General features: G+C 44.3%; 1 protein-coding gene across 1 annotated transcript in view; it reads right to left on the reverse strand.

Annotated features, from left to right (window-relative positions):
- Positions 1 to 578: 578 nt before the first annotated feature.
- The window catches only part of LOC129393146 (uncharacterized), a 66826-nt gene continuing 41834 nt past the window's right edge, over positions 579 to 25570 (reverse strand). Inside the window, exon 2 of the mRNA XM_055092304.2 lies at positions 579 to 667. The gene's annotated coding sequence lies outside the window, so the exon portion shown is untranslated. The remainder of the gene's footprint in view (positions 668 to 25570) is intronic.

Genomic DNA, 25570 nt, shown 5'->3' on the forward strand with positions numbered 1-25570 from the left:
TCTACCTCAGCTGATGACTAAAGTGGGCATCAGACCTGAGGATGGTCAGTCTTCTGGTTGGCTCATGACCTATGACATAATGCAAATGGCTGGCCTGGCTAATTTTCTCTCTCTCTCTCTCTCTCTCCCTCTCTCTCTCTCTCTGTCTCTCTTTCTCTCTTTCTCTCTCTCCTTCCCCCCTCTCTCTCTGTCTCTCTTTCTCTCTCTCCTTCCCCCCTCTCTCTCTGTCTCTCTTTCTCTCTCTCCTTTCCCCCCCTCTCTCTCCCTCCTCTTCTGTCTCTCTCTCTCTCTCTGTCCTCTCACTCACTCCCTCTAAAGAAACTCAAAAATTTGAACCAATAGAATTGGTCAGCTAGTGGTGGAATCTAAACCAAAAATCTCATGATGTATAGGATGTTGAAAAGACCATGATGGTCAGGTACCATCCAGAGTAAAGGGAGAAAAAACTGGGTAAGCAGAGGAATCAGAGGAACCAAGTGAGGGTAGACCTGATAGACACACAGTTAACTGGCCATTTACATCACAGAGGATAAGGCAACGATCCATGAACTCAGTGAACAAAAATACAAAGAGTACCTCCGTTGTGCTGGGTGCTGGGAACACAGCGGTGAACAAGGTAAACACTTTCCTTGTAGCCTAACAGGAACGTAGAGCCAAATGAAGAAACCTGCAAACACAAACATTTGTAGTGAGTGGTATGAAGAGAAAGAAACATACTATTGACATGCCCAACATAAATCGAAAACCATTTCCCATCTGCATTCTTCACGATGCCCAGTGCCCATGCAGCCCTATTGTTGAATCTCCGTGAAGTTGTAGCATAAGAATCGAATCATTAACTGAGATCACTCAAGTAGATCCCTTTTCCAATGCAATCAGGAGACAAACCAAAACATTTAGTCTCCTCTTCCATCCTTTACCTTAGTCAGCACAATGAGCCATCAATATTGGCTTTTGGATGATTCGAAGCAGTGCAAATTGAACATAGTCAAAAGCCCACTCCTTGGAATCTTGTCAATTGGCAATTTACCGAGATAGAAAAAGAAGAACTTTCATCTCTCCTCGCTACACCAACTTCAACCTTGATGCAAGATTTTAACACTGCAGAATCCTTTCAATTCAGCACTCTTGGGTCAGTACAAGTCCAAAGCTATTTTCTGATCCTTGATCTGCCTGAAATATGCAAATAGGACCTTCCCTGGGATATGTGCCATGTGCTCAAAGTGGGAAAAGATGGGTTGAGATGAAGGAAGAGTCCCCTGGTAGGCGATGACCCAGCGACAAGAGAAAAGCAGCAGGCATCTGTGAGGGTGAAGGAGGGGAAGGAAGCCAATGCTACTGTCTCTTCTGGGTGCCACAGCAGAGGTTCGGGGGACACATGCTATTTCTGCCCACCTCACTCCTCTTTCCCATTCTTCTGGGAATATTTTTTTCCTTTGGGTGTTCCCTCTTCCCAGCCACATGACCTAATCAATTTCAAGCCCCTTTCCCATCCTTTCTCTGGGCTTATAGGGTAGTTTAAATTTGGCTTCTATCACTTGCTCCCCAAAGAATTAGGAAGGTTCTACTTGGCTCTGTCTCTGAGATCGGGAACCACGCACTTAAACAAAGGAAGCCTACGAGCCTTGTAAGTAGAGGGTCCCGATGGGGTTAATAAGAGATTGACTTCCTTATGGGGAGTGTCCAGCCCAGACTCATACCCTAGGTGTGAATGTGGGGCTGTGCGGGCCTTCTTGGCTGCATGTTGACCTAAGAGATCAAGTTGCACTAGACTACTCTATTTAAGAGCTACTTTGATTGAAAGAACAAACCAAATAATAATGATGGTAATTATAACTTATTTCCCTCACTAAGTTATATCTTTTTATGAAGGCCACTTGAAAACAAGAATCTCCCCTTTGTGTGCACATGGAAATGAGACACCTGAGAAGTGTGCTCACCATGGGTCACAGCTTGTGGCATTTCCCCGTTCGCTGCCTTTTAGGCTCTCAAAAGAACAGAGTGCTTACATTTTTCCTTGTTTGTCTCAATTCCTTTATCAGTGGTTTCCTTTCAATTCTATTTTTTTTAAAAAAAAGGCTTTTGATTTTCTTTATATAGCCTTAAAGAGATCAGTAAATTTCAAACCCATTTTGCAGCTTTGCTGACTACTAAGTTTCTACTCTTGCTGGTTGGGCCCCACCTGGCAGGGGCTTCCAGGCGACTTTCTTTCTCGGGCTGCACCAGGCATTTTCACGTGGACAAAATGTGAAAAGCGAGGCCCACGGGAAGCCACGCAAACACTGTGACACACTGTCTTGCAAATTCTCTCGTGACCTATGTGGAGTGAAAAGTCCAAGTTCATTTTATCCAGCATGAAAAAGCCCAGTGGTCAGGGACAGTGACCCACTGTGCTCTGGACAGCCCTGCATGTGACTGGTGAAAGCTCCCTTCTGTAAGAGCAGTGGGGACGGCCAGGGGAAATGCTCGTCTGGCCTCCTGGGTAACTCAGCCTGTGTCCCTCGCCGGGTTGCTGGGCTGAGCCGGAAGTCCAAGAGGGAGCCTTTTCCAGCTCTGGCCGCCAGGCCACATGGGACATGCAAAGCTATTCCAATGCTCCATGAAAGAGCATAGAGCAGCCATTGTCATGTAAAATTAGCCTGGGCAAAACCCCAGAGAACATAGCATTGGATGCCATCCGGCTCGCCCTGAACAAGGGCATGTGAGAGATAAAGACTGTTCCAGCGCCTGCTTTTGGTCATCAGCGTTTTCCCAATTCCTCACTGTCCATCTGCTACTTTTCATCTCCCTCCTGCCCTGAATTCATTGATCACTACTTCGCTTCCCAGCAGATGAGATCCAGGAGACGGAAGTCTCCTCGTAGCCGCAGAGGAAAGGGAGAATCCAAGGAATGAATCCACTGGCCTTATGTTTGCCAAAGCTCCATTAAAACTGCACTCCCATTTAGCAAACTGATTTTTGGCTCTTCTTCCCGACTTGCTTCTTTCCATCAAATGTCTACTTTGCCTAAGATCACCCTTCAGGCCTGATAACCCAGAATTAGGGCACGGTCTGGTGTCCCCTGAGGCCTTTTATTAAAAGCCAAGGCTGCTGACATTCTGCATAATACCTCCCCCAAAGAAGGCTTCGGCTTTCTCTCCATGCCTATGAAAAGCTCAGAGCTTGCCAATAGCGAATTGTTCTGACCCACTAGAGCCAGCCAGAGCCAGGGCAAATTTTCTGTAGGCCTCTCATCAATTACCATTTATTTTCCAGGCTGGACACTCCTTGTGGAGCAAGGCAGGAAGCTGAACTGTGCTCAGAGACGATCCTGGCAGTGAAAACGCCAGAGTACTAAATGAAAAACCAATTTTCCAACTTCTCCAAGAAGTGGGCCTCACAGGCCACCGTAAGGATTGATTTGAATATTGTCATTTCTTGACACCCCAGGCTGAATTTTCCAGGACACAAAGGTATAAGGTGTTCCATCTACTTGATCATTTTTATGGCCCATGGGGAGGTAGAAGGGAACAAGTAATTGGATGCACCAAGCTATAGAACAAACGAAACTGTAAAATCTTTGCCATCAAGTCCTGGGTCAAAGTGACTGGCTCTTAGATATGCAAGAAATCTGGCCTTTCTCAGAATAACAAACGGGAATGGAGCCTCCAGCAATAAGTCAAAAAGTGAGTCTTTCCTGGGCTTCAAGGAGCAGACAGTGTTTCTCATTAACCATCCAATATTGAAGAAAAAGAACCACCTAAGAAATTAATTTTGGGTTACAAACTAGCGAGAACTATTGGTAGGAAATAAATCAAAACAGGCATACTGGTTGTGCTGCAGTGATAGGGTTGGTGGTGGGTATTTTTTTCTCTCTTTTCCTAACTTCCTGTATAGTATAATCATTTATATATATTTTTTAGTATTTTCAGAAAGCTTCTCTCCCTTTTATAGCGTGCATGCCACCCAAATACCTAGTTCAAAAGTTTGGCACTTATTCTGAATGCCTTTCTTGGTTTCCCCTTAAATATCTCAATTCATGCCTCACGTTGTCCCTGTCTCCACCTCTCTGTTCTAGTGGAGGCACTTGGTGCCATTTCACTCCTCTTTCTGATCATTGACATCCTTTCCAAATGGCTTCCCAGTTGCTGGTCTCACTCATTGTCCTGCTCATCCTCCACCCACAGCCAGAGGGAGCTTTCCAAAATACAAAGGTGGTAGTGCCACATTCCTGTTTACCCTCTTCAATGCTCATCACTGCCCCAAAAGACAATATCAATTCCTTTCCATACCCAGGACTTTCCAAACCCCAACCTGCCATGTTCTTCAACCCCATCCTTCCCTCTGCAACCACTCTCCCCACTTTCCCTCCAGATCCTTTCTCTCCAGAAATACTCAGCTTCTTGCAGTTTCCTCACCCACCTATCCATCCTCCACCCTCATAGCTTATTCCAGTCACAGGCCTTCATGTAACATTCCCTTTGCCTGAAATACCCCTCCACCCACCACCACCCACCCACCATTGAGGAGCTGCTGGGCCACCTCCTGGGCCTCCATAAAGTTCAAGCATAGCACGCTTCCCACCCAAGCAGGAGCCAATGGCCACATACTTTGTTCTTCACTGACCCTGTCCTTGTGATAGCACACAGCTGTGGAGCTGGGAATCCACATTTTTGTCTCTCTCAGTAGACTGTGCACTCCAAGAGGACAGACCCAATTTGATCATTGCTGTACCCTCAGTGCCTGGCTTTGATAGTGCTTGGCACAGAAAGAAGCTTTAATGAATATTTGTTGATTTACTGAAAGGATGAGGGTAAATCAAGGAATGAAAATGTGACTTCCGGCCATCCTTGTGACCATATTTAAAATGGTATCATCTAAAGTACTCAAGAAAAAGCAAGTCACATCAAGTGTCTATTGGTTCCCCCTTTTGGCTTTTTGTCTCTCTCACTGCTTTACCCTTTCCAGGCCCCAAACAAGTGTCTACAAGGAAAGTATAAAGCAGTACCTACCAGAATTTGTTGTGTCTTAGTGTAGCTGTGCTTAGGACTTCATTGGCAAAGGATTATGGGTGACATAATGGTGGGGCCTACATATTACAGCGTGGTTCAGTGGCAAAGGATTATGAGTGGCATAATGGTGGGGCCAATGTATTACAATGTAGTTCAGTGGCAAAGGATTATGGGTGACACAATGGTGTGGCCTATATAATATTACAGTGTAGTTTAGTAGCAAAGGATTATGGGTGACACAATGGTGGGGCCTACGTATTACAGTGTAGTTCAGTGGCAAAGGATTATGGGTGACACAATGGTGGGGCCTATGTATTACAGTGTGGTTCAGTGGCAAAGGATTCTGGTGTCAACACTGTATTACAGGAAGGTCCAGGTTTTGAAAAGGAGGATATTCCTAATAGAAATATCCGCTGCAATTACAGGTACCCTACCTCAGTCTCCTCTTTGTGCATTACAGATCATTAACTATTTGACAGAGGATAAGGCAAACATACAGAGAAACCCAAAGCCAAAGTCGTGGAAGCCACTGTGAAATGAAGATTAGCTAGAAAGGAAGATAAAATATCCCTGAAATTCTAATGTAAATCCATGGGAAAGAAAAGTTTGTTAACACACTGCTGAAAAGTCCAGAGTCTGGGTTCTAGCCCATCTAGCCATTAGTTGTGTGACCTTGGACAAGCCATCTAAACTTTTAGAACCTTAGTTTCTGCAGTGTAAAATGAGGAGGGGATTGAAGTTGGTGTCCTATGAAAAGATGTGAAATTGTTTCAGAACACTAAAAATCTGTTCACAATACAACAGTAAGAACCCAGGCCATGGCGAGAGAAGTGGGTTCAAGTCCTGGAACTGCGGCTGTGTTTCACTTGTATGTCCTTGGGCAGACTTTCTAAGCTCTTTGAGCTTCAGTTTCCTAATCTGAAGATTGGGGCTTATGCCATGGAACTTCTAGAGCAGTTGGGAGGAATAGGAAGTAGTGTATATGTAGTGAAGTTAGCTCTGATTATTGTTGGGTTTTGAGGCCACACAGCATAGTAGTTAGGAGTTTGGACCCACCTGGTTTGAAACCCCAGCTGTGCTGTATGACCTTGGGCAGGCTACTTACTTTCTCTGCACCTCTATTTTTTCCTGTGACAGATGGAGAGAATGGTTTTACCTACCTCAAAGAATTATTAAGGGGATTCAATAAGATAAATATAATAAATAAGTGTGAAGATATTGCTCAGGATCTGGCTGGCAATGCTTTTGCCCTTTCACTGCCTGAACTGAGTCCACAGGACCGGGTGCTCCAGCCCCTCCCACTCTGGCTCCTTCTTGGCTCAGCCCCCTGAAGTCAGAAGGGCCCTTCCTTCCCATCCTTTCAGAAGGAAGAGAGAAGAGGAAGGCAAGGTCCCAGTGACAGGGGAAGGGCCCAAGATGACCTTGGAGGCACAGAGAAAGCTGCCTGGAACTCATCTGCCCTCAGAGCCCACTGGTTCGCCCCGCCTCACCTCTCTTGGTTTCTGAAGCTTAAAATAGCCTGAACCGGTGTGGCCACATTTCACTGTGCCACTCGGAGAGAACCCCTAGGGTGTTTTCAAAGCTAGCGCTGAGCTCCTCGGGGCAGGCTCCAGCTATAAGTTATTCATACACACCCTAGCTCCACCAGGTCTGCTGCAAAAATGTGTTCTGAGCGCTTTTCTGCTAAGGCCCCATCTACAGGCAGCACCACTTGCTGGGAGGGGTCAGATCAGTCAGCTACTTTATTTAATAAAGAGGGATTCTGAAAGCCTTCCGTGGGTGCTAGGAGTGCTGCTGGCCAGAGCAAAGCGACCACAGGTTCTAAGCAGAGGCAGGGGCTGCATGATGGGGAAAGGCATAGCCTGGGAGTCAGGCAATTGGTGTTCTAGATCCACCTCCGCCCACACCGTTAGATGATCTGAAATAAGTCACCTCCCCTCTCTTTGCCTCTGTAGGTCTCTCAAACTGGTTCTGTTCTCTGCTATGTACTAGTCTCATTCTTAGACCTTATATGATGTCAAGATGGCTTCCAGCATCTCCAAACCTACTTCCTCTCATGTTCACATCTAGCAGGAAACAAAGAGGGCTTCCCTTCCCCTTGTTAGCCAGACCAAAGTCCTGCCCTGACCCCTGTAGCTTGAGTTGGGCTATGTGCCCATCTAGGGTAGGGGACATGGTGAGCTGGCCCACAGAGCCCACTCTGACCTCCTTCTGGGGCTTCCGTATACTGCAAAGGCTGGAAAACTGAAATATACATCCACAGCCTCCCTCTAAGCTGGGGTTCTGCAAGCACATCAGGTCCCAGCCACAGGATGTGGTAGGGTGAGATTTGAAAGACAGCCGTGAGAGAGGCACTCTTTTCTTGCTGTGGCTCCTGGCCCAGGACGGTTGTTTCAGTGTCCAGTCTCTAGCTTCTCAGATGTTGAAAAGCTTCAGAACCCTAGCCTGTAGCAACTGGATATATTCTTGAATACAGGGGTTCTAGTGGGGGCCTCCTCACTCTCTACCTTCTTGTTTGATCACTGGTGGGCAATGGGCATCTTTCAGGAAACCCAGCCAGAGCCTGCTCCTTCAGTCCTTCCAGTGATTTCATGAGCACCTGTTGCTTTGTGTTGAATACCTTTCTGATTAAAAACTGCCAGAGGAATTCCTTGTATCTGACTGCTGGCCAAGGCACCATCCCTGAACCAGTCACTGGGCCAGAGAGAGAGGAATGTGCTGATTGCCTAGAATTTGACATATACACCCGTCTCCGGGGTCTGTGTTGATCTTCTCTGCCAACAGATACAGACCAAGAAAGAGAAGAGTTTCCTGAAATTACTATTACTTTAATATTGCTAAATTGCTTTAATAATTAAATTACAATGATTAAAATGGGGAATTGTAACTGGGCAACCAAAATCAGCAAATGCCCACTACCTATCCCAACCCAGATCTCAGGGTGGGGAGCTCTAGAAGGCAGATGAATGGAATAGCCGCAGACATGAAGATTTTGTCCAGGCCAAACTTACGATGCAGCAGACATTGATGGTGCCACACCCAGATACCACCAATCCCCCTCGTGTGCCCAACACCTGGTTCCTTGAGGAAAACTCTCCTGGGTGACCCGAGCCACTTTGCCCATGCTCATAGACAGCTGGTGGGGGTGGGCGCCTGGAAGCTCACCTTGCCCAGGTCGACCCTTGACCAATGACTGACCACAGCCTGGGGCTGAAAGGCCAGCTCCCCTGCCTCAAGTACGAACTGACTCTAAGGTTTAATTTATATTCCAGAGCTCCTCTGTGGGGTAGGGCCTAGGTTGAGGCTTGGCTGGAGATGGAACCTGTGCTTAGCTTCTTCCCCTTCCTTTTCCTGCTCCCCAAGCTCCTAGAGGATTTTCTGCATCAATCATTAGCACAGGAATCATCTTCTCAGCGTCTTCTCCAAGGAACCCAGCCATATTGAAATGGCCAGAATCATTCAACAGCTTGGCATGAAAATGATCAGTTTTCAGCCAGCGAAAACTCTGACCTCTACTCTGCCTCACTTGGAACATGACATTGTCAATGTTGAAGTGAGTCTTGCTTCCCAGCTAAGATTCAGGCTGTAAAATAGGTTCCTTCTTTTTAGAAGAGACCATTCCTTGGGGATCTTCTATAATTCTTTCTTTGTCCTTCAGCCAAGATTGGAGCCTTGCAAACCTAAGACAGCATCAATTAATCTTGTTTTTATTTTCACTGCTCCTTGATTAGAAAATGTTAACGATTTATCAGAGGTAACCCCAAGTTCCTTAATAAATATTTGAATAAGGAACGTCTTTCCTTTCATTAGCTTGAGAAAAAGGTCGCTCTGGTCTTTGTATTTTAATACTGAACTTTTTTTTTTTTTTTTTTTTTTTTGTAGAAATCAGAAGGGAGTAGAAGAAACTTATTAAGTGTCTTTTTCTTTTTCTGAAAAGTAAGCAAGTTCATTGCACCACTAGCAGATACATAAAGGCTAAAGCCTGACCTCACAGGGCCCAAGAACAATTCCTGACCCCAGCCAAGATGAACACTGGGAATTTCCTTCTTAAGCAGCGGTTCAAGTGTCCAAATCAGTAAACGTCTTTGTCTTGGCGCCATGCAACCCACAGTCTCGCTACCTCCTACTGGGAGGGCCCGTTATTGGGGAGATGGTTATATTGTAAGAAAACCTCTGTTTGCCAAATTGGAGGGTTGGGTAATTACAATTCCAGGAGTTCACGTAGGTGGTTTCTTCAAAGGCCTTCATTTATTTGCTGCTTAGTGTAGAAGAAACTTCATTTATGCAGTTTCTTTTGCTCCCAGGGAGCCTAAGAGCTTGATACAGCTAATGGACTGCTTATCACTGACTGTAATATAGTTCCAGGCAACTTAATGCTAAAGCAACTTGATGATTTGAATGAAAAGCATCTATTTTTACTGAGAATGGAATATTAACTACTCAGGTGTGTCCATTCAGAAAACAATGTAGCTGGCCAAAGACATTTGTTTCTAGAAAGAGACAGAGGCAGGAGAGAGAGACAGGGATAGAGATAGAGGAAGGAAGGAAAGGAAGGAAGGGAAGGAAGGGAAGGAAGGAGGGAAAGAAGGAAGGAAGGAGGGAGGGAGGGAGGGAAGGAAGGAAGGAAGGAAGGAAGGAAGGAAGGAGGGAGGGAGGGAGGGAGGGAAGGAAGGAAGGAAGGAAAAGAGGGAGAGAAGAAGAGAGAGTATACATGAATATATGCTGGTAAATATTAATCCTTGGCAGACAAGGCCGGCTCTGTCCAATAGAAATATGATGGGAGACATGTGTGTAATTATAAAGTTTCTAGTAATCACATTAAAAACATTAAAAACCAGAAGAAAGTAAAACTACGTTTAATAACATATTTCATTTAACCTAATATATCCTAATGTCACCTTTAATCATTATTTAATAATTAATGTAACCATTAATGTTTGAAATGAAATTATCATTTCAACGTGCACTCAATAGAAAGAATATTAATAAGATATATTGCATCCGCTTTTCCTAATTTTTCTAAGTCTTCACAGTCCCACGTGCTTTCTGCACTTACAGTACATCCCACCTCAGCCACATCTCAACACTCAAAACCCTGTGCCAGCTGCGGGATGCTGCAGTGGACAAACCAGGCAAAATCCATCTTTATGGAGCTAACATTCTAATGTGGCCTGGTCTCTGCCTATGCCACCCGACTGAAAGGACACGAGTGACCTCCAAATGGCCTCTCCTTACTCCCAAACCTCCTGGGCATTCTCTTTGGTGGCTCTGCAGTGCGAGTCACATTTGATTATCTATGTCTTGAAATGTTCTCTTCTTGATTTACAAAACCCGATATTCCTGGTTCCTATCCTGTCCCTCTGGAGCTGTACCCACAGTGCTTTCTCATTGCCCTCCAGATACAAGTTCTCTCTATGTCTGTCTCCATGTGAACAGCTCCCAATCCCAGGCTCCCAGGCGGAACCCGGCTCCTCACTCCCAGTTGCCTGCCCCCCACCAACACCTAAGAAAAAATGCTCTGGACCAAAACCCTCATTTCTCCTGCTGCCCATGCTAGCTCTCTTCCTTGATGCCCCAGGTTTCATCCATGTCACCATCACCACTGAACAAATATTCAGTGAGCACTTACCCTGTGCCAGCCATGAGATGCCGAAATGGACAAACCAGACAAAACCCATCTCCATGGAGCCAACATTCTAATGAGAAAGGAAGTCAAATATATAGTGGTGTTACGTGACCTCAGCAAGAAGGGGACACTAGAGCAAAGATTTGAAGGGGGCAAGAGCTCAAACCATGCAAATACATTGGGAAGGGCTTGTAAGCCAAGAGACCTCATGGCTGGGGATGTCCAGTGTTTGGAGTTGGAAGAAACCATGCTACTGGAGTCAAGGGAGCAAGGGGGAGGAAAGAAGGAAAGGAGATCTGAGGGTAGTGAGGACCCTATGTGGTTTGGCTGTGTCCCCATCCAAATCTCATCTTGAATTGTAGCGCCCATAATTCCCACATGTTGTGGGAGGGGCCTGTGGGAGATAATTGAATCATGTGGGCTGCTTCCCCCATACTGTTCTTGTGGTAGTGAATAAGTTGCATGAAATCTGATGGTTTTATAAGGGGAAACCCCTTTCGCTTGGTTCTCATTCTCTCCTTGCCTGCCGCCACGTAAGATGTGACTTTCACCTTCCACCATGATTGTGAGGCCTCCTCAGCCACGTGGAACTGAGTCCATTAAACCTCTTTTTCTTTATAGATTATCTAGCCTCAGGTATGTCTTTATAAGCAGCATGAGAACAGACTAATACAGGACCCTAGAGTGGCAGGCCATCTAGGCCATTGTGAGGGTCTTGGTTACCCAGGCTTAGAATGCAGGGCTGGTCTTGCCTGTGCTTTTCCATTCATTCAATCTGCAGAGCTGACCCTCAACCTCCCTAGATCCCATTTCCTACTCTTCATTTTATCCAATCTCCCCCGCCCCCCCTAACATTGGTAAGTTACTCTCTCTAAAACACAACAGTGATCATATCCTACTTTGTCACAACTTATCCCCAGCACCTTTTGTATAAGGTTTAAAGCCTCTGATGAGTCATTTAGGGCCCCCTTGCACAATCACCCTTCCCTCTTTGCCCATGGCTGCACCTCCCTCCAGCCAGATTGGAGTTTTTGCAGTTCCCTCTGTGAGCCTTGTAACCTCTCTTGTTTCCTGCACCTGAAGTATACTGGGTCACTACTCAGTTCAGGGAATAAACACGGTATCTTCTGTGAAGATGTCCCTCAACCAGGGTCACCCCCTAGGGGTAGTCACTTCTTTGAGTTCTCATAGCATTTTGCATTTGTTTTTAGCACATTTGCCATTTTTTGACTTGCATGATAGTTATCTTTGTCTTATCCTCTCCTAAATTCGTCTAGAAAACTCACCCTTTTGGTCTGTGCAGACCTCATAGTTCCTAGGGTTATGCCTCCCCAGAATGGGATACCATGTATTTGTTAAATATTCCAGTGAAAGAATGAATGAATCACAGTAATATAATGTTGTACAGCTCTGTGAGGGCAGTGGAATTGGACATTTTCTTTCTTTCCTCTAATGTCCAAAAGTGAGTAGTGTCTGTTGTATTACTGAAATAAAACGTTCATACTTTTAAAAAATCACTGTAAGTCGTCGTCAGCCATCAATCATCAATCATCAGGCAGGCAACTTAAACTTTTCTGAGCCTGTCTCCTCAGCTCTAAGAAGAGGACAAGCATTCTCACCTCATAGAGTTGTAGTGAGAATTAACAGGAGAGCATGTATGAAAGATATTAGGTACCTAGCCTGGCACATAATAGTTGTTCAGCAAACATACATGATGATGATGATGATGGTGTTGATGATGATGGTGTTGATGACGATAATGATGATGATGGTAGTGATGATGGTAATTATGACTTTCAAAGAGCTAAAAATGAAGTGCTTAAAGGAGAAGGTTGTGTCTGGGTGATTGAGTGGTCACAGCTCTCAAGATAAGGTAATTAATTTTTCCCTCCATCTGATGCTATTTGCAAAAGTAAAGGCCATCTGATATATTCATAGAAGGTTCCAGATATATCAATTATTCATTCCCACATCTGAGACTTTGAAACAGGTAAATTTCATGCTGGGACTACAGATGACTAAAAAGGAAAAAAATCTAGTTAGCACGGCTATTCAGTGTGATGAACTGTGTACAGTATTAGATCTATATGCAGTTTTTTAAAAGGAGCACATTTTTCTTATAATAGTTTTATAGTTTTATTTTTACATTACAAAATGATGCATGTTTATTACATTATAAACAAAAAAGTAAAAAGAAAATAAAATCACGCATCATTCCATTATTTAGGAGCAACGTCTGGACATGTTGAGGTATATTTTTCTTTCTGATAATGTTTTATTTTTTTTCCTTCTAACATTTTGAAAAAGTGCAATGTATCCTCTCTAACTATGTTACTGGTTAAGATTCATTTAAATTCATTTTTCTCTAATTATTAATGACAAGAATGAAATAATACCTATTACCTTTCTCTTATGTAAAATATTATATTTAGTATATTACTTACTTTCTTCTTCTTCCAACCATTCTCAGCTCTGGTTTGATCAATGTGGAATTTTTGGATTAAATTACTGTTACTAATAATGTGTATGTTCTCTTTCAATAATTATTTTAATATTTACTTAATTTTTATAACCATATTAGCAATAATTATTTGGATTTACTTATATTTAACTGGTTTCATAGTTTAAGACCTATACACTTATTCTGTGTGTCCTTCCCATTCTTAAGTGATTTTTTTACTTCATCTGTCATTTGACTGCTTCTGGTCAGTTCTTTGAGTAACTTTTTCAGCAGGGCAGGTAAGTGGTTGATTTTCTGAGGTCTAGAATATCTGAGTGTGTGTGACCATTACTCGGCTGAATGTAGAAATAGCAGTTCATAAGCATTTTTTCCCAAATTATGTGGATGTTGTTCAGTTGCTTCTTTTGTTTCATGTAATGCAGGAAAATTATAAATTCACACTGATATTTATTCATTTGTAATAATTTTCCTGGATGCTTACAATGCTTTTTTTTTCTTTACCCTTGAAATTCAAAAAGTTCATTAGGGTAAATCCACTGGTCTATTTAATAAATCTTGCCTGGTACTTAATGACTCATCTCTTTTCTTTAGCAATTTAGGATCACTCTGTTTGGTAGTGGGGTGAGAAATAATGGATTTCAGAGTGTCTGAAATCCAGGCAAGCCCCAAGCTTTTTAAATAACTGCGTAAGTGAAAGGCAGTGAGATGTGATAGAAAGAACTCGGTCTGTTGAGTCAGCTCTGCAGATGATCAGCTGCGTGACCTAGGACTTGTCACCTGATTGCTCTTGGAGCCTCAGTATCCCCCATCTATAAATGGAGATAGAAAGAACTCCTTGCAGATTTGTTGTGAAGAATAAACAAGGAAACAATCAGGCCTATTATAAATCATATCTCCTCTTGTGCAATATAAGGAGAGTAATTCCTTCCCAGGCCAAGGCCATACAACTTTGGTTCGAGAAAAAAATCAAATTCTATATTGGAACTCAGAGCTGCTCTTCTTACTAAAGGTAAAGCGTCTCGGAAACATGGCTCCCTCCTTGAAGGATGGGAATATTCTAGGGGACCAGGGTGCCTGCCAAGGGTGAGAATGAACATCAGCAGATCAGACCCAGTTACAGGAGCACAAACTGCAGCCTTGGGAAGAGCAGAGGGAAAAGAAAGGCTGTTTCTCTCCTGGTCACTGACATATGCCTCTTGTCCTGTCTTGGGTGTTCCATTGTCCTTATCCCGTCATGACTCCGAACCATAGACATGGTGTTGGTAGACCCAAGTGGCCCGCAGTCCAGCAGCTTTGCACCACCCAGGAGCTTGTCAGAAATGCAGAATCTCAGGTCCCACCCTGGAGCTACTGGGTCAAAATCTGCATTTGAGCCAGATCCTCAGGGGACTCATGTGCCTGTGAGCTTGAGAAGCTCTCGTCCAGATCACATGTTGGTCAGAACCAAAGTTTTAGGTGGCTTCTTTGTTGTCAACCAGTGATTTTATTTTCATGCCTTTGGAAAATAGCAGTGAAAGCACAGCAGAAAATTCTAGAAGAAATGAAAGTAAAGCATATAGAATTTTAAAACACAGAATAAAGTCCAGTGGTTTCTGTCTCAGCCAGTTTCATGGGAGCCAGGGAAGGGTCTGGTTCTTCTCCCTGAGGCTGCTTTAAACTGCTTCCTTGCATTTTAGCACTTGGCAGGCTCAGAATCATTCTCTTCTGTACATGTTCTAAGCCTCTCTGCCCGACCACAATGATGAGAGCACAACCGCTGAAAACCATAATTGTGGCATGCGTGGCTCCTGTGGCGCCCCCATGCCTCATTCTGAGTCCATAGATGTGGTCACAAAACAGAAATTGGAATGCAATGCCGCGGCTTCTGTGGGTGTTCTGCGGTCTCAGCCTTGATCTCTCTGGGCCCCAGGTTATCTCTGGCCTCTTCTCCAGCTACCACCTGGATGGTGAATGTGTGTCCCCAGCACTGGCCACCAGCCCCTGGCCAGGGGCAGAGGCAGAACCAGAGTAGACGCTGGATGATGACTCCAAGACTTTATGGCTACTGTCCATGCAACTTGAATTTCCAGAGAGGTAAAATAGGATGTTGTTGGAGTGGGGCCTAGGCATTTTCTGGGGCTTTCCACAGTCCGCATGTGGCTGTCTGCCTCAGCTGCGTGAGTTCAGGGAACTTGTCAGTCCTGTCCACTCTTGTATCTGTAGTACCCACTAGAATGTCTGGCATATAAGAGACACTTACTATGTACCTGAACCTACATCACAGTGCAACAAAGAACCTGCATGATCTTAGACCAAAAGAGTGTGATATGGCTTAGTGAGAAATAAAGCTAATACCCAATCTGTTGATGGGGGCCTCTGCTGCCTTCTAGAAGAATGGCATAATTCCTCTCTGCTGCAGACTGTTGCTTCTTTCTTTCATTCTTGAGGATAAAAGTATCCTTATTGGTTTTGTGAGCCAGGTGGAGGAGGGAGGAGAGGCCTGTGAGCATAGTCTGCCTGGGGAAGGGTGAGATCAGAAAGCTTGGAAGCAGGCTTGGTGCGGTGGCTGATGTCTGTAATCCCAACACTTTGGGAGGCCAAGGCTGGAGAATGGCTTGAGCCCAGGAGTTTGAGTTTAGTTGTAGTGAGCTATGGATCGTATCACTGCACTCCAGCTTAGGTGATAAAGCGAGACCCTGTCTCAAAAAATAAAAAGAAAATTTAAAAAAGGAAAAAGCTCAGAAGCAAAATAAAGTGTGAGGAATGTGAAGATTTGGGGGCAGTCTAGCAGAGACGAATGGGATAGCCAGGGAGGCTAGAGAAAATGGGAGAAAACCTGGGAACAGCAAGACCCGTTCCCAGGAACAAAAGGGGACTAGTACCACTTCAGGAGACCGAGGTCCTGGGAGGGAAAAGCACACAGAGGTCACCGCAGCATCATGTTCTGTTGCAACTCCGCCCCATCTCCCCCAGGCCATCAGTAAAGTCGGCCAAGTGCCACAGTCTTGTAGCGGGGTGTCTTGTGGAAAGCAAGCTGCATTCGACATTTGGGTGGGTGAGAGAGAGAGACAGGCAGAGAGAGGGGTCCAGGAAGGCAAGCTGTCGAGTGAGGAAACCCAATCAGGGAAGTTGCTGAGGCAAGGACTGGGAGAAGAACGCAAGGCTCCAGCAGGAATCTGCAGAAATCTGGGAGTGGATGCAAGCTGGCTCCTGGATGCGGGATGGGGCTGGGAGCCAGTGAGCGTCGCACTGATGGGGAGGAGGGAGCCTGAAGGCTGGAAGATTTTGAGACACCTGGTTGCTGTTACATGGGTTACATAAGGCTCTGCCCAATTTATGGAGCCACCTCTGGCTCTGGGGGGAGTCAATCTTTAGCCTGTGGAAGCCGCCAGCACATGACTGAGTCTTAGTCACGATGTTGTAAAACATCTCTGGAGATTCCTGGACAAAAGTGAGAATTGTCACTATTCAATGACAAATGAACCGGGATAACCAGGGTTGGATGACCTCCACCAGTGGCCTGGGCTGCTTCCCATGACAGCAAAGCCCTCCCTACTTAAAGGGACAGAGGTGCCAATCACCCGACAGTCCTTCTGATGTGAAAGCCCACTCACTCTGGAGAAGGGCCCTTTTCTAAGAAACCCACCTAAGTTGACCTCTGAGGCTCTATGGCAAAAAAAAAAAAAAAAAAATCACAGTGGTGTAGTGAGGAAAAATAAATGATCTTATTACTTGCAGAAAACTATTTTAGAGAAAAATTATACTTAAAAAAACCAGATGGTTCCTTTGTTTCCGATAGTTGCCTATAAATTCTCTATTTTTCTGGTCTGTGGGATTGAAATTGATTGAAATTGACATTTTTGGGGTTTTTTTGTTTTTTTTTTTTTAGCATGAGTCAGTTGACAAGAAAATTGAAAAAACAAAACAACCAGTGCCAACAGGGCTTGTTTTTTTCTCTTTATTTCTTTCCAAAAAACTATGTCCAGAGGTTCTGATAAGCCTAAAAAAAAAAAGAAAAAGAAAAAGAAAGAAAAGAGAAGGAAGTCAATGATCTGTTTTTAGAAGCTTCTAGCAGTTCCCTTTCTGAAGCTGCTGTGCAGATTTGTGCACACATTTTATCCAGCTGCCGTACATCTGGAATCTTGGAGTCATCCCTCTGGCTCTCCATGAAAAACAGCAAAAAACCCCACACCATTGGCTTTCTGACCCATGTGGTTTCATAGCCTTTTCCAGGAGGTAAAATCCAGACTTGAGCTATGGAAAATTGCTTCTCTTGGCTTGAAAGTCACAGTTTAGCAAGTGGTGTGTTTCAGGGAAACTGGTGGGCCTGAAGATTAGTTTGTATTTGCTGCCTCCTGGGGCTCCCAATCAGCCACTTGGCTCCCAGAGTCACCAGTCTCCATGTTGCAAGGCTCACCAGGGGCGAGGAAGAATGCGGCACAAATGTTACTGAGAACAGCCTTCCTGTCTGGATGTTTTCTGCCTTCTGCCGTTCCTCCAAGTCACCATCACATATACAGAAAGGCTGGTGGCTGACATTCGTGTCTTCTACTGACCACAAAGTGCCTTCTGTCCCAGAGACCTGGAGGTGGCCACACTTTGGTACAGCTATATGTCACTTCTTTCCCCAGCCACATGACCCACCCGAGATGCTTCCCGCCAGCTGTGCTGATGAACATGAAGAAAGAGGCTGCAGCGACTAGTAGAAAACCCACTGACTGATGAACTATGCTTGACCCATTTCTCCAAACACAACGTACATATGGGAGAAAGGCCACTGGGCTCTGAATGCAGTGGATCAGCTTAATAAACAGTCTCTTTCCCACCCCTTCATAGAAATGAGTCCCCAAGGATGGTGAATTTTCCATATATGACTTTTAGAAACAGGGTAGAATTTGGGGTGGGGGTGGGGAGAATAATGAATAGATTTAAATCAATAAATACTATATATATGGTCTGTCTTCGTTCCAATGTACAATCCTGAGGTCCACAGCATTTTGCTGATCATTAAAGTGCTTTGGAGAATGGTGCTTTCTTAGATGCACCATTCTCCAAAGTCCATGAGAAAAGTCAATGGAATCCCAGCCCCGAGCTTCAAACAGTGTTTATGCATTAGCACAGATGCCAGCCCCACATTCCCCGTGCAAACCTGCCTAACTCTACCTACTATGAACCCCTGTAGCATTCACCATCTGGGTGCCTCATTTTGCATGGAACATTTGATGGCTCTTAAAAATAATAATACCAACCTTTCTAGGTGTTCTTTCTATTTTTTCAACTCTTTTATAAGTCCCTGAAAGACAAATCTGTGCCCTTTGTATACCCGGCATCAAGTTTAAGACCCTCCCTATAGAAGGTTTCAAAATACTTTAATGATGCAGAGTCTCATGTATAAGCAGATATATGGCTCACTCCAAGTGAGGATAAGTATCCTGCAGCAGGAAATGACAAAGACAGTAGTTCAATTCAGCAAACATTGTTGATGACTTCTTGGGGTCTTAGCTAAAAGAGACTGTAACAGAGAGGAGCTCCCAATTCCAAAGATAAATGTCATTGTGCTGGGCATTTGATCATTGTCAATGTGAGCTATAGGCATGGACGCAGGGAGTGGAGAAAATCTGAGAAGCCACAGTAATCAAGGTTTTAAAGGTGAAGACTTGCCATGGGTTATGGAGAGAAATAGGCTGGTGTGCTGGAGCCAACTGTTAAATGCTCAAGAAAATTGCTAGAATTTTGAAAGCCAGTTGTTAAACCATTGAAATTGACTTAACTTGAAATTGGCTGTTGATAAAGTATTTACACCTGTTGATAAAGTATTTACACCATGGAAATCGGCTATCACTACAAATCAGAGCTCCTCCCCAACCTCATCCCACCCACATAGCTGGTTTGCCAGACCACTGCTAGCCTCCAACCATCTGTGCTCAGGCAAGGGTAACTTTTGACCAAAAGCTTCCAGCTGACTGTGACCTTAAATGGCCTTATTACACAAAGCAATGGTCTCTGCCAACAACTGCCTATGGTTCAAGGAGCAAAAGTTGAACTTTACCTGGAGCTAAGTGTGCTGAGAATCTTTGATCACTTCTTGCTCCCCTCAGCTAATCTGCCCACAGACATCGCTTGTAGTTGCAGCTTTTCTTATAAAGAGCTACAACATGCATGCGAATGTAATATGCAACTTGAATTTGTAAATCTCTTTCACTATGAACTCTCAGAGCATTGCATGTGAATTAGATCAACCATTGTTCCCAATAGTGGCTCCCTGATGGGAAAGAAGCAGAACCAAGAATCAGATAGATGTCTGGGGTATTTACATGACACTTTCTTCTTGGATTTTTGCTGCCTTTATTTGCTATCTATCTACAGTATTTCTCTGGTTGACCTTATCTAGTCCCTTGGCATTAAATTCCATGGTACACTGATGGTGCCCAAATGCAGCTATGATTTCTCCCCTGGGCTTCAGACTCATCCAACTTCTTCCTTGATGTCTCCACTGGGATGTCCAATGTGCGTGTTGGAAACATTACATCAGCTCATGTCACTCCTCTGCCTCCAGTGGCGTCCCATCTCACCCCAAATACAGATCCATGAGATGGTCTGGTCTACACCCAACCCCACCCCATCACTCCTCAGGCCTCCTCTCCTGTGGCCCTTCCCCTTGAGGGTGGTCTCCTTGCTGTCTACCAAGGACAGGCTCTGCCATAGACGAACTTGGCATGCCATCTCCCTGGGAAGTTCTCTCACCAAATGTCCTCCCTCACCTCCTCCAAGGTTAAACGGGCCTTCCTTGCCCACTGAACTTGAAATTACAACCTTCTTCACCCTCTCCCCTTTCCTTATCCCCTCCTCTTGTCCTCCTACTGATGCTCCTGTTTGTCATTCTCTCCTCCCCTGCAATGTAATCTCCTGAGGGCAAGAATTTTAGTCCGGCTTGTTCACCTATGTATCCCCAAGACCAAGTGCTGTTCCCAGCACAGAGGAGGGGCTCAGTAAATATGTGTTGAGTGAGTGAATGAAAATCTCAGTTTCTGTGCTTAAGCCTGCTTCTCTTCCAGTCTTCATCTCTGCTAATGGATTCACCGTTTCACATAGGAGCTCAGGATAAAACCCTGAGCTATCTTCATCCTCTACATCTAACATGTTGGCAGTGCTGATAGCTCGGCCATCAGAGTAGATGCTGGATCTCATCACCTGCCTCCCCTTCTCTGCAATCACCATAGACCAAGCCACCCTCATCCCAGTTGGACAACTGCAACCACTTCCTACCTGGATTTCCTGCTTCTAGGCTCACCTGTCTCCCACATACCCCCCACACATTACCAGAGTTATCTTTTAAAAATATCAAACACAACACTTGACTCCTCTGCCAAAAACCTCCCAAAGGCTTCTCAGTACACTTAGTATAAAATCTATGCTACCTGACTTGGCAGCCGCTGACTTCTCCAGGCTCTTCCCTGACACCCTAACACTTTCCCTATTTTCTTTGCTTTTGCCATGTTGGTTCTCTCACTCCACAGTGTGTATTAAAGGCCCACAATGTGGCAGGGCTGTTCTAGGTGTTTGGGATATATCATGGAACAAAACAGGAACATGTTTATACCCTTGCGGAGCTTCCATTCTACTGGTGAGAAATAAATAACAAGCAATAGACATGATACTAAATATGTAGCATGTAAGAAGGTGATGAGTGCTGTGGAAAATAAAGTGAAATTAATGGGGACTGCAAGTGTTGAGCTGGGGCTATGGGAGGGCAGGTTATAGTATTAAACAGATCGGCACCGAGGATGCAAGACACAAGCAAAGACGAGGGCGCTGGGCCACCCGGGGCATCTTGCTGTTCCTAGAGCAAGCTGGGGTGGGCTCCTGCTGTGTCCACTCAGCGAAGCTGGAGCTCCATTTCTATGCCCCTCCATGCACGGTTCCAAGTTGGTGTGGCCCACAGGGGATATTGTGCTCAAGATTTGGAAGACAGAAACGCAGCAGCAGCCTTCTTCTTTTTGCGAGGAAGGTCGTTGCAGGGCTCCAGGTGCTGTTGCAGCTCGCACACGCTGAGACTCCCCCACTGGCTCATGCTGTTGGCCAGCAGCTGGGCCACGGCTCCTCTGGTTCCCACAGGATGACTTCCTTCAGCTCCTGTGGCTCCTGGCCAGGTGCACGCTCAGCCCCTAGACCAAGTGCACCGAGGGTGGAGGCTTGAAGGCATTGAGGAACCAGTGAGGTTGGAGCTCATCCCTGTCCTCACTTCCCTCACTTCTCTCCCCACGTGCCTGCCCTGCTGACTTCAGAGGCAAAAACAACAGCCTCACGTGGACTAGCTGATCAGCTCCCACAGCTCACCATCTGGCTAACCTGTGAACTAACTCACTCATTCACTCACTAAATAAATGGACTTTCATAGTGATTTGATATAGGGATAATATTTGTTTTATTATACTTACTATATACAGAATGGATGGCTTCTTATCATTTAATCTATCGTCATATGTCACCCCTTATAAAAATCTTATCTAAGTATCTAAAATAAAAGCCTCTGCAATCACCACGTGCCTTCTTACCTGTTTTATTTTCTTTATGGCATACATTACCCATGAGATATATATTTTCTTTTAGTTTATTTGATTACTTGTTTAATTGGCCCCATCCTATTCATTGCTCTCTCTCCAGTGCTTAGAACACAGCCTGCACATGGTAAGAATTTGAAAAGTAATGATCAAATAAATGTGTTCAATGTCTTTTTTTGGCCGGGTGTGGTAGCTCACGCCTCTAATCCTGGCACTTTGGGAGGCTGAGGTGGGTGGAACACGAGGTCAGGAGTTCAAGACCAGCCTGGCCAACATGGTGAAACCCCATCTCTACTAAAAATGCAAAAATTAGCTGGGCGTGGTGGCGCATGCCTGTAATCCCAGCTACTGAGGAGGCTGAGGCAGGAGAATCGCTTGAATCCAGGAGGTGGAGGTTACAGTGAGCTGAGATCATGCCACTGTGCCCCAGCCTGGGCCACAGAGCAAGACTCTGTCTCAAAAAAAAAAAAAAAAAAAAAAAAAAGTCTTTTATTTGAGTGGCTGTCAACAGGTTTCTGAATACCTAAATAAACTAAAATGGTTTCAATTGCAGACGTTTTGAATGCAAATCTCACAACACCATAATGGAAAACTCTAGCATTTTATTCATAAAATCTATAAATGGAAATCAAGCCATTTTTATGGATTACAATAGTCAAAATTACTTTTTATCAACAGACAAATTTTAAAAGCACAACCAAACCAAAAGCAAACCTTTTATTGTATCATACCGTTCATTTTGCATACAAAAAATTTCCTGTTTTTCTTAGTAATAAATACTGAAATAGTCACAAGATACTGCTTCTGTTAGTAAATTACACTCAACTCCAGGAACATCTGAGTAAAAGCTAATGTTTGATACTACCTGGCTAGCAGGAAATTGAACTAAAGTTTTTTCCTACCAAGAAAATTTAGGGCCAGGCATGGTGGCCCATGTCTGGAATCCCAACACTTTGGGAGGCCAAAGTGGGAGGATCACTTTAGCCTAGGAGTTTGAGACCAGCCTGGGCAACATAGGAAGACTCCATCTCTACAAAAAATAAAGAGTTAACTGGGCATGGTGGTGCATGCCCATAGTCTCAGCTACTCAGGAGGCTGAGGTGGGAAGATGTCTTGAGCCAGGGAGCCACTCTGGGTGCCACAGTGGGACCCTGTCTCAAATAATAAATAAATACATATTTTAAAGATACAAGATTAGAAGATTCTTTAAGTTATACTAAAGCAGAACAGTGCTTTAAAACACATGTCTACGTTTAACATTTTAACAATTTCAAACCAAAGAAGCTTCCAAGTCAAAACTTCTTTTGCCAATTCTGCAATAGAATGGGGGTAATTTTTGCCCAGTAACCCATTTCAATTGTCATTAATCATTCCTTCTGTACATTAGGCTGATGTTTGGCCACTTTGCTCTTCTTTCCTTTAGAGTCTGTGCTGGGAGCATCTCACTCCACTATAGATCTGCAGTAGGAGAACCCAGTGTTTTCTTACTGTGGCCTCTCTCTTCAGTTCCCTCCTAGACATATTTGTTTGTTCATTCATGCATTCAACCAATATGAATTGATCCTCTCCTGTGTTCCAGAGGCTGGTTGAGTTTCAAGGTCCTTTCCTTGGAAGAGCTCCTTGCTTTTCGGGCCCATAAATGTTGCACCATTGACCCCAAGCAGTAAGTCGAGCCCTTGCTTGGTTTCCTGGACGTTGGCACACAGATCTTCTGGGGCGTAAACACTTCCTGCTACTATTCCTACAATTCTCAGCCGCTAATTTCTATTTGTCCTTGGTTAAGTGCTCTTCCTTCCCATTTTTGTCCCTGCCCTTTTAAAATCTGAGAGCATCGGAGAATTTCCTATGCAGTCCCTGGTTTTATTAGTTCCCTTCCCCTTTTCTTCCACAGCAGAATCACTTGCAATGGCAGATTTAGAGTGACATTTCAGAGAGCATCCCAACTCTCTTGAGATATCATTCATCTGAAAGTCCCTGAACGTAACATCTGGCATATCTCTCCTCTGATCTTTGGGAAATCTGCTTCTCTAAGCCTAGAATGCATGTTTAACTATAAAACTTTCCCCATTCTCAGTTATCATGAGCTCAAAAACTAATTTTGGGTCCAATCAGCCATGGATTTGAATCCTAACTCCATACTTATTGGCAATATCACCTCACCAAGACATTTGTACCTGAGTTTTCTCAAATTTACAAAAGGGAACTAACTACTCCAAAGACTGTATTTTCCAAAGGTGGCCACATGAGTAAATATATATGTGTGTGTGTTTCATCCCATAGGCTTCTCCTACAACGTGATATTGACCCTCCTCTATCTAGGCAAGAAGGATGCTATGCAACTTCTAATACTGAACCAGAAAAGGCAACGGAGCTGCTGCCTGGTTCTCTCTCAGGACATGTACCTCTGGAATAGGGTTGCAAGGTTTAGCAATTAAGAATACAGGACCCTCATTTAAATTTAAATTTTAGAAAAACAACAAATAATTTTGCAGTATATCACAAATATTGCGTGGGTCATACTGAAAAATTTTCTATCATTTCTCTGAAATTTAGTCTTTAATTGGGTGTATTTTATCTGGCAACTCCACTTTGGAGACCAGAACCACAATGTCAGCAGTTTGGCTATACCCTGAGGTTACTAGCTCTTCCGCTTCCTCAATGTTGGAGTGTTCCCAGCCCAAGCACCAGACATTTGCACTAAGAAGCCTTCAGGAACCAGCGCATCTCCAGCTCTCTCCGATTCTCCTCCCTCTGTCTTAGAAAGACCCTTGTGATTACATGGGGTCCACTCAGATAATTCAGGATAATCTCTCCATCTCGAGGTCCTTAACTTGACCACATCTGCAAAGTGTTTTTTGGCCACGTAAAGTAACATGTTCACATGTTCCAAGGATTAGAAAGTGTGATGACTTATGTTTAGAAAGAAGAAGAGAATCAGCCAGAATCTAATCCCACTCTGTCTGCAGTCTCAGGATTCTTGCCTTCAGGATTAAATCTGTCTCTGTTTTATAGTGAGAAAGATACAAGACACCCATCTGTGATAGAGACTGTTAGCTTTCACCAAACCCATTTCCTCTTCTTCCTAGGCAGCATCCAGACAGCATATCTCAGACCACCTTGCCACTGGCTGTGGCCTGTGACTGAGGTCACCAGTGGAATGTGAGTAGGTGATGTGGCCACATCCAACTTGCCTTCCCCCAAATCTCTTGTGTATGTGACTACGTATGTTCTTTACCCTTCCATTGGTTTGATGCAGATAATTTTGACAACCTTGGAAGCCATATGCTGGGGACACCAAAAAATGGGAGGAGCCTGGGTCCCTGAATCCTTGCTTGGGGGAGAATTGTCAGCCAATCAAGAACACCTGTTTTGGACTTTATGCCACCAAGAAACTTCTATTGCATTGAGCAATTGTACATTTTGGAGTCGTTTACCACAGTAGCTGGCATTATTTTAAGGTAGCACACCATGCAATTTCCAAATATTTTGGGTAAGCATAACCTGTTTTGCAGACAGGCACACCATGTAGAAAGTTGATTGGAGTTTTAGATTTCACTACGAACACAGCAGGTTTTATAAACATGCCTAGAAGAATGGATCTTTGCGGATTTTCCTGGCTCAGCCCAATTAAAGCCACTGCTGATGCAACAAACCCTGTTCTCAGTGCATTACATAACTTATATTAACAAAAACAGCACCGTTTTCATATTTTCACTGTGGTCTAAGTCTGAATGAGGAAATCATTTAATTCTCTTTGACTTTGTCAAAACACAGTTTCTCTGGACACAATCATCCAAACATTCTTTGGTGTCCAAGAGAAACACCAATACACTTGTCTCCCCACCTAGGATTGGGGTGACCAGTCATCTCAGTTTGCCCGAGATTGAAGGGGTTCCTGGAATGTGAGACTTTCTGTTTTAAAAGGGGGACAGTCCCAGGCCAATGGGTGAGA

The sequence above is a fragment of the Pan paniscus genome, chromosome 8 (genome assembly GCF_029289425.2).
Source record: "Pan paniscus chromosome 8, NHGRI_mPanPan1-v2.0_pri, whole genome shotgun sequence".
NCBI classification, from domain to species: domain Eukaryota; kingdom Metazoa; phylum Chordata; class Mammalia; order Primates; family Hominidae; genus Pan; species Pan paniscus.